Raw genomic sequence first — 14,151 nt, forward strand, 5'->3', positions numbered from 1 at the left:
AGATGTGAAGAAGGTGTGGCAAACATCTGGACTGTAATATAGAAAGGTTGTCTGTACTATGTGCTGTGTGTATTCTGCTATGTATCCTGTGCGGTAGATGTAAATGTACTGTGTATCTATGCTATGGTAATTCGCATGCTGGCAGCCGTAAGCTACCAGCATGCAAGTACTTTGTTCGACGAACAGCGGCTATCCGGGCTGTTCGTGGAACGAATGCGGGCTCCCCTGATAGACCACACACTTAGGAGCATGTGGCACTCGTTATCCGATTGCAACAATGTTGCAATCGGTAATTAGAAGCTCTCCTAGGTGGCCGTCGTTCGGCTACCGACCAGGCGGCGGTCGGCCATCTTGGATTCGCTATTCTCCAGCGGTGTTTGGTCGTCGAGCGCCTGGAACTGAAAACGGCTACTCGATGACCCAAACACCGCTGGACTTCCAGAACGTTCGGGAGCCCGGTATTCGGTAGAATCGTTCCCCCAAGTATAATCGACAGTTTGAGGGGAACTTCGATGTAAACTGTAATTGTTGCGGCGTTCGATCATTTCAGCTGGGATCTGAGCGGTATTCACACAAAAGATGCGCTCAGACCCCAGCTATCTACCGAACGTTCGGTTAGTTAAATGTACCGTATAAAGCTTATAAAAAGGATTTTTATGTGAATTGTCAGTTTTGCTACACGAGGGGATAATCCACTAAATCGTCCTTTTAGTGGGAGTATCCCTCTCGTGTAGTAATGCACCCTGGGAGAATTACACTGTATTATGGGAGAAATCCCCTGAAACTTCAGTCAGGAAACCCCTTGCATGGGGAACTGTATAAATATACAAGCCTGTGAATAAAGCCAGTTAGTTGACTCCCAAACTGTGTTTCGTCCGGTTATTGGGAGGATTGGGATATTGCCTTACTTTTCAGCGCTGACTGTGGATTTACCTGTAATACCAGCGGAGATCGTGGATTCTACTATTACACTCCGCTACAATTAGTGGCAAGCGACGGGATCCAACCTTTCAGCCGAAAAGCGCAATTCGTGCAATTATAACTGCCGAATAAGAAAAGGAATTGGCAAGCAGAATACAGCGAAAGAACTGACTACCGAAGTGAATGGAGACAGATTATTCTAAGCTGAAGATGCAAACGTTAAAAGAACTGCTGGAAGCCAGGGGTAAGATAGCCAGCAGCAAACCCAAAGCTACACTAATTGCCGAGCTGATGGAGGGAGACCGAGCCTGCAGCGCTACACCCCCAGCAGTTATGGAAGAAACTCTCTACCAGAGGGAAATGAGGACCAGGCTAGAATTTTTGCCTCAGCCTGTATCGGATGCCATGATGAACCTGGTGATGGCGAATGTACAAGAGTACGTAATGGCACACAGCCCACAGCATACATTGTCTCGAGCAGAGTCCGCAACCGGGTCACTATACAACCAGGTAAAACCCAAAATTCCTTATCATGCCTTCAAAGTATTTGCGAGGAAAAGGATGAAATTGATGGGTACTTGCAGGACTTTGAGAGACTATGTGATTTACATGATTTAGAGCGGGCAGTATGGGTGCCACTGCTGGCAGGCAAGCTAGCAGGTCGGGCAGCCGAAGCATACCGCGCTGTGCCCAGTGAGGACAGCAAGGACTATGAGAAGGTGAAGTGAGCAATATTAGAGAGGTATGCCATTACTCCAGAGGCATACCGGCGCAAGTTCAGAAACCTGCGCAAACCAGAGAGAGATTCGCACGCTGAATGGGCTCACAAGCTAGACCAGGCCTCCCAAGGGTGGATACAGGCCAGCCAAGCCACCAACATGGAAGGGTTGCGTCAGCTGATGTTGTTGGAGCAATTTTTTAATGGATTATCCCCAGAGGCACAAGAATGGGTGCGGGACAGGAAACCCCTCACCCTAACTGAAGTAGCTAGGTTGGCCGACCAACACTTTGATGCACGGAGACACCATGGACCTATAGCCAAAAGTTACCCTCGACCCACGAACTACACAGCGCTATACCGCCTCCAGCTCACACAGCCTCCCCGTTTCGTCCTTCCCAAGGAAATTTACCCCCACCTTCCAGGTATAACGGGCGGGCCAACATCCAATGCCACTCCTGCAAACAATGGGGGCATATGGCCCGGGAATGTACCCAAAACCGTGGCAAGCCCGCCTGGAATCAAGGGCGCCCAAATCCAGCACCCAGGGCTGCTGCCCATCATTATCAAAGGGAACCAGCCACGCAGGAGTTGTGGAGTGTTCACGCAGAGGAACCCCTGTGCATATTACATGAAGTAATGTCAGTCCGAGCCACAGATAACCGGCAGCATCACCGACAGCTGGTAACCCTAGAAGGGAAAGAGGTTCAGGGACTGCGGGATTCGGGAGCTACCTTAACCCTGATAGCCCCCCATTTGGTCTCCGATGTGGCACACACTGGCGGATCTGTGGCAATACAAGTGGCAGGGGGGGCAGTATACCGACTACCTACTGCTAAAGTACATTTGAATTGGGGTGTGGGAGAGGGGACAGTAGAAGTGGGACTAATGCAAAATTTACCAGCAGATGTTGTGCTGGGGAATGATTTGGGCCAGATGACCTCTGCTTTTGTCCCACAGGCTCCCTACCAGGAAGCCCATCCAGTCACCACACGGCAACAGGCTCGCACCACGGCTCCACCAACACACTCTGAGGCTCAGGTAAGAGACCAAGACCCCCACCCGACACGTATGTCCTGTGATACCCCAGCTAAGTTTGAAGCCAAGGTGAAGTCCGACCCCACACCACTACAGGTGTACAGGGACAGGGTACGCACTGACCAGGGAGGGCTAGAGGGGGAGCGGTACACTTGGGAGAAAGGACTACTTTACCGCATTGCTGAACGGGAAGTAGGAGGGTCGGTCACAGTGACCACCAAACAGTTAGTGGTTCCCCAGAAATACCATCCAGAGCTACTTAGGATTGCTCACAATATCCCCTTGTCTGGACATCTAGGGATGACTCGTACCCGATATAGGTTAACCCATGCATTCTTCTGGCCAGGGATTTCTAAAGATGTGAGGCAATATTGCACCTCCTGTGATATATGCCAGCGAGTAGGTAAGCGAGGTGACCTGGGCATCGCCGGTAGTGCTGATACCTAAGAAGGACGGCACAACGCGCTTCTGCGTCGACTACCGGAGGCTCAATGACAAAACAGTGTCTGATGCCTACCCGATGCCCTGGATAGACGAGCTGCTAGATAAGATGGCCCGTGGCCAGTATCTCACTACCATAGATTTGTGTAAGGGATACTGGCAAATCACACTAGCCGATGATGCCATCCCCAAGTCGGCCTTTGTCACCCCGTTTGGCCTGTACCAATTTCGGGTCATGCCATTCGGGATGAAAAACGCTCCGGCAACCTTTCAGCGGATGGTAGATCGGCTACTATTACACTCCGCTACAGAAGGCATTGATGAGCGCCCCAGCATTAGGTCTACCTGATCATACACGCCCATTCTACTTATATGTACACGAGCAAAGAAGAATGGCTGTGGGAGTATTGACACAGTACTTGGGATCATGGCAACGACCTGTTGCATATATGTCCAAACAACTGGATGCAGTGGCTAGTGGTCTTCCACCTTGTCTAAGAGCCGTAGCTGACGCCGCCCTGCTGGTAGCCGAAGCTGATAAGCTCACTCTGGGTCAGGAATTCTACGTGCGAGTCCCGCACACAGTACAGACGTTGCTAGACTATAAAGGCAATCATTGGTTTAGTAATAGCCGCATGACTACGTATCAAGCTATGTTATGTGAAAACCCGAGAGTGCATCTAGAGACTGTTAATACCTTGAATCCAGCTACCCTTTTGCCACAACCTACTGAGAGTCAACATGATTGCCTGGAGGTGATGGATGAAGTGTTTTCAAGTAGACCGGACCTTCGTGATTTTCCCATCCAGAACCCTGATGTCCAGTACTATACGGACGGCAGTAGTTATGTGAAAGAAGGGATTCGCTATGCAGGATATGCAGTGACAACCATAGACAAGGTGATAGAAGCTCGGCCATTGTCAAAAGGAACATCGGCACAGAAGGCAGAACTAATCGCACTCACACGAGCGTTACAATTGGCTGAAGGTTTGAGGGTGAACATCTACATGGACTCCAAGTATGCGTTTTTAACCACTCATGCCCATGGAGCTTTGTATAAAGAAAGAGGACTACTGAACTCAGAGGGTAAAGAAATCAAGTACGCAGCTGAGATATTACAACTACTGGAAGCCATGTGGGAACCGAAAGAAGTTGGTATCATACATTGTCGAGCGCATCTGAAAGGTGATGGTGATGTAACAAAAGGAAGTCGGATGGCAGATAATGCAGCCAAGCGTGCCGCTGAATCAGGAAAACAGGAGTATGTGCTCTCATACCAACCCCTCTGTCTCAATGGACTCCAATTTATACAGCTCAAGAAGAAGAGTGGTTAAAGACTGAAACTGGGAAGTACCTGGAGAACAATTGGTATCAGTTAGAAGATGGAAGAATAGTTATTCCAGCATCGCTAGAAATTGTAGAAATTGTCCAGAATTATCATAACGGGACACATTCCGGAAGAGATAGTATGGAAGAATCTCTTAGGAAGCATTTCTACATACCAAGATTGTCCAACTTGACTCAAGTCATTGTACGAAGATGTGTGATATGTGCCAAGAACAACGCAAGGCAAGGTCCAGTGAAACCACCGGGAGTCCAGTATATGGGAGGACTCCCTATGTCCGATCTCCAAATAGACTATACGGTAATGCCTAAATCCAGCGGACATCGCTATCTACTAGTAGTTGTGTGTACCTACTCAGGTTGGGTAGAAGCATGTCCTACTCGTACAGAGAAAGCAGGAGAAGTTGTGCGATTCCTGTTGCGAGAAATAATACCCCGATATGGACTACCATGCTCTATAGGATCGGATAATGGTCCAGCCTTTGTTCACCAGTGCCTACAACAACTGACTCATATGCTTGGTATTAAGTGGAAACTTCATACGGCATATAGGCCTCAGAGCTCTGGGAAAGTGGAAAGGATGAACAGAACTATTAAGAACCAATTGGCAAAGATGTGTCAAGAAACTCAACTTAAGTGGAATGTTCTTTTGCCAATAGCTCTGTTGCGCATTCGTAGTGCACCTACCAGAAGGATGGGTCTCTCACCTTTTGAAATTATGTATGGGCATCCACCTCCTGTACTTGGTAACTTAAGGGGGGATTTTAGTCAGTTGGGAGAAGGAATTACCCGGCAGCAGGTTGTAGAGTTGGGTAAAACTATGGAGGAGGTACAGAAATGGGTACAAGATAGATTACCTGTGAATATTTATCCACCTGTTCATTGTTATCATCCAGGAGATCAAGTTTGGATAAAGGAGTGGAACAGTGTACTGTTGGGGCCAAAGTGGAGGGGTCATTATGTTGTTTTTTGTCTACCCCTACAGCTATAAAGGTGGCTGAAGTGACTCCGTGGATTCATCACTCCAGGGTTAAACCAGCAGCAGTAGATTATTGGCAAGCTACACCAGATCCAGAGAATCCCTGCAAGATCCGGTTAAAGCGTGTAACTCAGTCGGAGTGACGAGGAGATATTGGGACTTCAAGAGTAAACAAAGAGATCAGCAAGTAGGTGTTTTGACGGCCATAATAAAGCCTGACCACCTACCCACGTTACATAGCCAGAGTGTCTTGAAGGGACCTCTGTGAAGGGAAGAGAGGACTTGAAGGACTCCATTCCTTGCAGCCCTTACACCTGGAAGCTGAGGTGCCATCGCACGGTCGAAGAATGAGGACAAAGATGTCAGGAGTGATGTGTTTTATAATGTATATATGTGTGTTTTTAATTATTCAGGAAGGTAGAGGTACCGACACACCTGGCTGTGAGGTTTGCATTAAGACTACAAAAACAGGTAATCATATTTCCCAGACCCTTATTTGGCATTCACAATATGAGTGTAAAGGATATGTATCTAAGTGTAGATACTTAGGTATAGATTATAGTGTATGCCATTTAGGAGTAGGAGAACCTAAGTGTTTTAGTCCAGAGTATCAACCTCGTACAATTTGGTCGACCCTTCGGAATGGAGACTCACAGGGGACCCTAATAAATAAGACAATACTAGAAACCATACATTCTTCAGGTGTTCTGCTATTTGATGCATGTAAGGCGATATCAAGTGGTAGAAAACCGTGGAATGTATGTGGGGATCTTAAATGGGAAAGAACGTATGGGTCTAATGATAAGTATATTTGCCCCAGTAGTAAGAACAAGTATATAGATGCAAAATGCCCAAATAAGAATTATAATTATTGTCCATATTGGTCTTGTGTAGGGTGGGCAACTTTGGGGAGAGACAGTAGATAAGGATATGATTGTTACTAAGTTGCCTACCAAACCATATTGTAAGTCTATGGAGTGTAACCCAGTCCATATACTTATTAATAATCCAATAGATAGGTTCGGAAACTTATTTGGGTTCCAGATATATGGGACAGATTTGGATCCTGGGACAATATTATTTATAGGGATAGAGACCGATACTGTGGCAGCCCAGACTCATCAGGTTTTCCTTTCTTTCTACGAGGAGATGAGTGTAGAGAATAAGATCCCCCATAATGCTAAGAACTTGTTTATTGATCTAGTCGAGAGTATTGCTGGTAGTCTTAATGTAACCAACTGCTATGTGTGTGGAGGTACTAATATGGGAGACCAATGGCCCTGGGAAATAAAGGAGGTAATGTATTCCGGTTCTGAGACAATTGAACAGATAACATCTTCTCAAGCTGATTATCAAATGAGTGTTAGAGGTAAATCTGAGTGGCGATTAAAGACCTCCATTATAGGTTATGTTTGCATAGCAAGGAAAGGAATAATGTTTAATACATCTGTAGGAGAATTGACTTGTCTAGGGCAAAAAGCTTATGATGATGATACAAAGAATACAACTTGGTGGTCAGCTTCAAATGTCTCAGAACCACCTAACCCGTTTGCAAGTTATACCAATTTAAAAGATGTGTGGTTTGACCTATCTGCTACATCTAGTTGGAAAGCCCCAGCAAATTTGTACTGGATCTGTGGTAAGAAAGCCTATTCGGAGTTACCACAGGACTGTGTGTTAGGTATGCTCAAACCATCCTTCTTCTTGTTGCCTATTGAAACAGGAGAGACTTTGGGAGTTAAGGTATATGATGTGAATCATAAAAAGAAAAGGGGACCCCTAGAGATAGGTACCTGGGAAGATAATGAGTGGCCTCCCCAGCGTATTATAGATTATTATGGGCCAGCTACGTGGGCAGAGGATGGTACTTTTGGATATAGAACCCCAATATATATGCTCAACCGTATTATAAGGTTAGAGGCAGTGGTTGAGATAATTACCAATGAAACATCGCAAGCGCTCAATCTCCTAGCGAAACATAATACTAGGATGAGGACAGCTGTTTACCAAAATAGATTAGCCTTGGATTACCTATTGGCAGTAGAGGGAGGTGTATGTGGGAAATTTAACCTAAGCAATTGTTGTCTTCAAATAGATGATGAAGGGCAAGCAATAGCTGAGCTTACTAGCCATATGGTTAAACTAGCGCATGTGCCTACCCAGGTATGGAAAGGGTATAATCCAAGTAGTTGGTTTGGTAATTGGTATGAGCAGTTTGGAGGATTTAAGGCATTGGTAGGTGGAGTCATGCTAATTTTGATGCTGTGCCTTCTCCTACCATGTCTGATTCCTTTGGTAGTTAAGTCTGTGCAGAGCATTATAGAGAATATAGCAGAGAGAAAGGCTGCTGCACAGATAATGGTTATATATAGGCATGAGGCTCTAAATCAGGGAGAATTAGTACAGGAAGAGGAATGTTGAGGGATTCGTATCTTTAGGGAGTCGCAGGATCTGTTCTGATTCATGGCAACTTGAGGTGTAAGTAAGCGATGATTAGGTGATGCATCTGGAATTATTATATATATCAGAAGCATCAAAGGGGGGAATGTGGTGGAATCTCAGTAAAAATAAATTTACTAGGACAAGATTGCCACGTGGTATGTGCACTTGCATATGTTGATGTATCGGTCGGTTGGTTGCACATGGCAACGATACAATCAGTAGTGTAAGGAGCATGTGTAGGAATACAGGATATACGAGTATTTCCCCTCCTCCATTGTGCTGGGCAAGCCATGTGGTCAAACAGGAATTTAGTCTCTATTCGGTTGATTAGAAAAGCGTATGTGTAGGTTGAACTGATTATGGGAGGAGCTACATGCCTATATAAGGGACCTACACTGTATGATCAGGACTCAGACTTTGCTGTTTTTTGGTGACATTAGTCCCTCTGAGTCCCGGTCGGTGAATCGAATAAAGAATCTCTTCCTTCCTGAAGAAACCTGTGTCCATCTCTCTGTGCTTGGCTTCCGTCAGTTTCTCCGGTATCAGTTCTGGTCAAAACAAAATGTAAACACAATCTTTCAATCAAGCATTTGGGATTGCGCTGGTTTTTCATTTTTGTGCCATTATGCATGACTGCCGTCAGTCATTTCATATGCACTCAGTGATAGAGTGGAAGTATTCAGACAGACGCTCAGCTCATAATATTGCCCACAGGAGAGAGGATTTATTTTACTGCCTTTTAGAGTAGTGTCCATCGTGGCATATAGGGATATGTTTATTTATTTTTATTTGTAGAGATTGTGTTAAAAGTCTGCAGCTAAAAAAAAAAAACTTGGGTTGGGCTTCTCATATTTTTTGTTACATTTATTTACGTATACTTTTTTCTGGTTATTATCTGTAGAAATCAGTAATATAACAACAACAAAAAAAGAATTTCTTTCTAAGAGCTGTTAAAACAGCATACTTTGCAGTCTGGTAGTGAAATCTGTACTAAAGTGTTTTTTACACCCCAAGACTTTGGGGTACATTAAAAATATTAAAATATTAGTGGGGATTTAAACTTAAAATGTTTGGGAACTTCTGGTATACATCAAGATACTTATCATTTGTCACTGTGCTGGTCCTGGCACGTAAGCTTGGTTGTTTAAACTGTATATAAGAAGTATAGCAGTCTTCTTTGATGCTCCCCTTGATCCATAAGCAATAAAGTAATCTCTGCTTATTCAACTCTTGTGTGTGCAACGTGTTTTACTTTATTGCGCATGCACATACCTCATAGTTCACCCTCGTCAGTATTTTTGTGCTTCTATTTATATGCTTTATACGTTAGATGGCTGTCCCTGTCCTTTTAATTCTTCATGCTCTATACAGGTATGGCAATTTTTCTGCTTTGCTTTTTGTCCTTATACAGACTATGCAACGCACACCAGTTAGTTAAGATGGAATCAAACCCACAACTTGGAATGCACGTTGGACCCAGGTGTTTTCTCTCAATTACGGCTCTATTTAGAGCAAATTATTGCAATTATCCACATAAATTGCTGAAGAAGTCCTTTGGCAGGACGAAAAAAAACGTGGGATGGGACTTATTGTACTTTATCTTTATTCTGCATTTGGACTATTTATTTTATTTCTTATACTTTTGTATATATATATATATGTTTTTTGTTGTTATTGTTGCTGCTCTATTTCTACTGCTGCTTGTGGGCTGTTCCATACTTCTGGAGACCGGTGTCCCATTGGAAGTTCCACTCTGAGTGGAGATAAGCCTACAACTTCTTTTTGTCTGTAAGTGCAATACAATAAACATAACCTTGTTTTAATTATACTTCACTATTCAGTGGCGGATCCAGGGGGGGGGCAACGGGGCAATTGCCCCCCCCCCCGAGATTCTCCCCTGCCGGCTAATGCAGGGCTGACATTGCCCAAGTGCCAGCCCTGCATTGTGCCTGCAGACCGGGGAGGGAGATCAGTGATCAGTGATCTCCCTCCCCGGTCCGCAGGCACATTGCTGACAGCCGACCGGCAGGGGAGGGAGAGAGGACCCGGGAGCTGTTACCAGCAGCTCCTCCGGGTCCTCCTCTCGCGAGATTTGGAGCGTTGCCGCGGTTACCACGGCAACGCTCCAAATCTCGCGAGAGTGAACTCTAGCCCTGGAGCGCGGGCTAGAGTTCAGTCCTACCACTGGGACCACCAATGAACCCCACTGGGACCACCATGGAACGAAAGATGTCCCCCCTCCTCCCAGTAAAGGTAAGAAGGGAGGGGGGACATAACATTTATTTAATAAAAAAAAAAAAAAAAACCACACACACATTAAAAGAAAAATCCTTCTTATCACACACACACACATTGCCCCTGCCCCCCATACACACACACATTGCCCCTGCCCCCCATACACACACACACACACACATTGCCCCTGCCCCCCATACACACACACACACACATTGCCCCTGCCCCCCATACACACACACACACACATTGCCCCTGCCCCCATATACACACACATTGCCCCTGCCCCCATATACACACACATTGCCCCTGCCCCCATATACACACACATTGCCCCTGCCCCCCATACACACACATTGCCCCTGCCCCCCATACACACACATTGCCCCTGCCCCCATATACGCACACATTGCCCCTGCCCCCCATACACACACATTGCCCCTGCCCCCCATACACACACATTGCCCCTGCCCCCCATACACACACATTGCCCCTGCCCCCCATACACACACATTGCCCCTGCCCCCCATATACACACACACACACATTGCCCCTGCCCCCCATATACACACACACATTGCCCCCATATACACATACACTGCCCCCATACACACACATTGCCCCTACATACACACACTGCCCCCACACACATACATTGCCCCACACATACACTGCAATACACACACACACACACACACACACACACTGTAACTGTCACACACACATACTGATCCACACACCTTCACACACACACTGCTAATACACTGTCCCCCTCACACACACACACACACACTGCACCCCTCACACATTGCACCACTCACACATACCACTGCTCCTCTGCCCTACTACAGCCCCATTTCCCAGACGACCTCAGGTAAGTTGTCAAACAGTTCTTAAACAGTTTGACTACTTACTCTGGGAGGGGGTCTTGGCATTATTGGCACTATAACCACTACACTGAGCTGTAGTGGTTATTGTGTCTGGATTATTTATTTAAATAATCTACAAGTGCCCCTCCCGAGATCAGGCTCTGGATCCGCCACTGTCACTATTGTGGCCATTCTTTACTTAGTTTCATGTAAGGAAGATCTATCATTTTCTATTCATTTTCTTAGTACACTTGGAAGGATGATAAGCCTGAATTTGCTGTGTGTTTATGAGTGTTCTAACTACAACTCACTGGGGTGTTCAGTCTTTATACTGTATTACTCTGTATATATTTTGTAATTATCTCTTTTAGGCATGTATACATCCATTATTGGATAATTTCTCATATTTTTCCAGTTTATATGTCACTTAATTTTATATGCATTTTGTTTTAATTTGCATTTCTTATTACTATCCACAACACTCAAAACACTCAGATCCTGGTAGTAGTTTTTTTTTTTTTTACAAACTGCTCGGTAGTTAAAGGGTTATGTAAAATAAAAGACAGACAAAAAATACCCGGGATAACATTTTATTAACCGCGTCACATGTCCTATTCCCATTATCAGTTAGCAACAAATCATAACATATTGGACAATCTAACAGAAAGTACTTCCGAAAATGTATGTTTGTTAGAGGTTATGTAACTGAAACAGGTATATTTTAGCTCTGATCCCTTGTTATTTGCCCTTACTAATATATCAGCCGACTAAAAACATTTATGGGAATGTGTACATGTTCAGAATCAGTATCCGTGGGTGGTATTACATTTTATATCACTTTTTTCTTAACGATCTTGTTTGAGAACCAAAGCTATTAAACTATTCTTTTAGCATATTGTCAATATGTTCTATTATTTTTTTACTTAGATATATCAGAACATTTTTGATACCCTATTTTTATTTCCTGATACTGCCTTTTCCTTCTGAGATATATATATATATATATATACTAAATAGAATGTTTTCAGAAAAACCCTTTCAACACTTTTGCGGTAAGTAAGGCAGCTTTGCCATATATTCCAGGTAGCACGAGAGACGCCGCCTCTGCCAACACACTGATTGCATTCGCGAACATGCTAAGATCAGGGGACTTGTTCTGATTCTGTAGATCCTGCACTTCCTCGTTCACCATCTTTGCCTTATCATGGAAGCCTTGCTTCTCCAGCATCTCTCTTTCCTAGAGAGAGATAACAAGATATGAGTATCAGCAGGATTGTGATGGGCAACGATGTAAGTATATGTTAAAAAAAAAATGCGGTGCGAGATGGCTATTCTTACAAATATCAGTTAAATATATGGAATCCTGCAGAATGTCACTGTTAGGATACAAATATTTAACCCACCTGTCATTTTGTAATCCTCCACCATTTGGCATAAGACATCATTTAGATTCAGGCGCCATTTCGTACTCAGGGTCTATTTCACTGTTTAGTGCTCAAAGTTGCTTAAATGATCATTTATATCAGGACAGTATATACAAACGTTTCAATACTAACTCGCTTGCACGAGCACCTTGTACTTACGTTTTCTCCAAACCAACATGTCCTGTTCAAGCAGATAGTTTAGGGAACAAACAACATTACAAAACCAGAATGTGGTCAGGTTGACCCTTGTACTCTCTTGTCATTGTTCACTTTTTTTTTATCCTAAAATAACTATGGTGTATCTTGCGGTAATTAATTATTTTTGACAATCGTCCACAATGTTTTCTGATTCTGATTGCTGTAAACATTTCATGAAATACTACCTGATAGGACATCTATATAAACTGATATGTTATGCCAATATAACTCTGAAATTCAGAGTGTTTTGTGTCCGTCAATTCTCCGAACTCGTAGGTGTGGTGTGCTGGTTGGAATTCCAAATACGGACTGCATCCGTTATGATTCCCCAGGGAGGAAATATTACCCTTACAGTCACATTACAGAATCTCATACAATCCTTGTGATTGTATTTATTTTATTTCTAATTTTTTAATTTTTCTAACATTCATGTCACGTTGAGCTATTCAGACACATAATAACCGCTACACATACATATTATTAAACAACTGTTTCAGTTTACAAAGTTGACTTGTAATCTTGCAGAACAAAAAGAAAATCAGTCTGAGCTTATGTGAGGAAACAAACTAGCAGTTATGAGGTCCATTCACTAAATAGCAAGTTGTTATGACTTGAGAACCAGCTTGCAAATTGTAGAACAAAATATTGGAGATGATTCAGATTTAGTTTTCAAGTCACAGTTTGCTGTTTGGTGTGTGAGCGCATATAATGTGATTCACCACCACTGTCTGGCATCACAGGAGGGGTGGGGGGTAGGGGGGTATGCTTCCCACTGGTCCTCTTAGAGAGATTGCAAAGCAGCCAAGCAGGTTTACTTTACGCTATTTCTTATTTCCTTTAAAAAAAAAATGAGCGATTGTTTTTCTTTTTCATTTTTATTCTATTATCTCTATAATGCATTAAAAAACTCTGAGCACCATAACTACTAATGTGCTCAGTAGTGGTAAGTAGTCAGACTGTTTGCTACAGCATGCAGTAGTATTTATAGTGCTTGGGATGGAGGAGGAGGTTGTCCATTTTAGAGCAAAAGCTTTCTTAAATGTACCTTGGTTTTCTGCTCAATTAGCCAATTATTTTCTTCTATCATTTGTGTTCGTTCATCTTCCAACTTCTTCTTCAGCATTAAGGCTTGCTGCTCAAAGTTTTTCTTCAACTCATTTATAGTTTTCTCCATCTGCATTTTTTTCTCCTCTTCCAACTGCAATTTGCGAGCTACAGTCTCATTCTCAATCTTTTGTTCTGAAGAATGAGAAAAGGAATGCATTCATAAAGTGTCCCTTCACTAGCCAAAACCACCAAATGGGGCAGAGCCACCTGGAAAATCCAGACTTTGCTTATAATATTTATCTATAAGAAACAAAAAAGACTAAATTGGAGTCTCCAGGGAAGGAGGCTCACATCTGGTTTTGAAAGACAAAGTCAAGGACAATACTTATTGTAAATTATATACTACAGGTAAATGGTAAAACAGCACAGAGTGATGTTAGTGGGGAAAAAATCCTCACTTAATTGTCATATATAGCTGTTCCAAAGAAGTGCCAA

At 43.7% G+C, this 14,151-nt stretch overlaps 1 protein-coding gene and 1 pseudogene across 1 annotated transcript in view; both read right to left on the reverse strand.

The window, feature by feature from the left end:
* LOC134577283 (guanylate-binding protein 1-like) overlaps positions 1-14,151 on the reverse strand; it is a 326,911-nt gene that overhangs the window by 46,230 nt on the left and 266,530 nt on the right. The window lies entirely within an intron of this gene.
* The window catches only part of LOC134577659 (guanylate-binding protein 1-like), a 37,668-nt pseudogene continuing 35,088 nt past the window's right edge, over positions 11,572-14,151 (reverse strand).

This window comes from Pelobates fuscus, chromosome 11 (genome assembly GCF_036172605.1).
Source record: "Pelobates fuscus isolate aPelFus1 chromosome 11, aPelFus1.pri, whole genome shotgun sequence".
NCBI lineage: Eukaryota > Metazoa > Chordata > Amphibia > Anura > Pelobatidae > Pelobates > Pelobates fuscus.